The sequence below is a fragment of the Phoca vitulina genome, unplaced genomic scaffold (genome assembly GCF_004348235.1).
Source record: "Phoca vitulina isolate PV1807 unplaced genomic scaffold, GSC_HSeal_1.0 scaffold13, whole genome shotgun sequence".
NCBI classification, from domain to species: domain Eukaryota; kingdom Metazoa; phylum Chordata; class Mammalia; order Carnivora; family Phocidae; genus Phoca; species Phoca vitulina.
Window position 1 is genome coordinate 38412960 of NW_022589716.1, and position 1708 is coordinate 38414667.

Here is a 1708-nt window from a genome sequence, read left to right on the forward strand (position 1 = left end):
CCTTCCTTCCTTCCTTCCTTCCTTCCTTCCTTCCTTCCTTCCTTCCCCTGAAGCCCTGTCATCCACTATTGAACTTAGTATTTCCTCAGACTTTTTCATTCTGGACACTTCCTATAGATGGGATCATATAATATGTGGCCTTTTTTGGTTAGCTACTTTCACTTAGCATGAGGTTTTTAAGTTCATGGAGGCTATAGCTTGTATCAGTACCTACTTATTTTTATAGTTTTTAATGGCACACCACATTTTCATTACCTATTAATTATTAGGCACTGGGGTCACTTCATTGTTTGGACTATTATGAATAATGTTGCTATGAACTTCCATGTTTGGGTCTCATGTGGACATATTTTCATTTCTCTTATAGCTATACCAAGGAGTAGAATTTCTGGGTCAAATGATAGCTCATTGGAACTGCCAACCTGATTTCTAAAGTGGCTGCACCGCTTTCCAACTCTAACAGCAAATAGGATGGTTCCAATTTCTTCACAGTCTCACTAACATTTGCTATTATTGTCTGTCATTTTTTTAAAGATTTTATTTATTTTTGAGAGAGAGAGAGAATGAGTAGGGGGAGGGGCAGAGGGAGAAGCAGACTCCCTGCTGAGCAGGGAGCCTGATGCAGGACTCGGTCCCAGGACCCTAAGATCATGACCTGAGCCAAAGGCAGACACTTAACCGACGGAGCCACCCAGGCGCCCCATGTCTTTTTTATCATAGCGATCTTAATGCATGTGAAGTGGTATCCAATTGAGATTTTGATTTGGAATACACTAATAATTAATGGGTCGAACATTTTTCATGTGCTATTGACTACTTTGGAGAAATGTCCATTCAAATATTTTCCCCAATTTTTAATTAGGTTTTTGTCTTTTTATTTTTGAGTTGTGAGAGTTCTTTATGTATTCTGGATATAGTCCCTTAACAGATATGTAATTTGCAAATATTTTCTCCCTTTGTGCGGGATGTCTTTATACTCTCTTCATAGTATCCTTTGAAAAATAAATATTTAAAATTTAATGAAGTCTGACTTATCTATTTTTTCCTTTTGTTGCTTATGCTCTGGGTGTCACATTTGCCAAACCATTACCTAATCAGGGGTCACAAGTATTAATTTATACTTGTTTCCTTTTAAGAGTTTTTTCATTTTAGCTCTTACCTTTAGGTCTTTGATCTACTTTGAGCTGATTTTTTTCTTTTTTTATTATGCTGATTTTTATTAATGGCATGAGGTAGGGATCCAACTTCATTCTTTTACATGTGGACATCCAATTGTCCTAGCACTGTTTGTTGAAAAGACTATTCTTTTGCCCCATGAATCATATGGTATCCCTCTGTTTCTTTTTCTTTTACTTGCCCTGACTAGAACCTCCAGTGCAATGCTGAAAAAAAATTGATGAGAGTGGACTTCCTTGTCGTTTTCCTGATCTTGGAGGGATATTTCAGTTTTTCACACTTAAGTATGATGTTAACTAGGGGTTTTGGTGGATTATCTTTATCATGTTGAGTAAGTTCCCTTCTATTCATGGTTTGTTGAGAGTGTTTTGCATCACGAAAGGATTTTGGACTTTGTAAAATGCTTTTTCTGAATCTATTAGTATAATCAAATGAGTTTTTTCCTTTCATTCTATTAATGTTGTATATTACATGGATTGATTTTTGTATGTTAAGCAAGCCTTGTATAGCTGTGGGATAAATCCCACTTGAT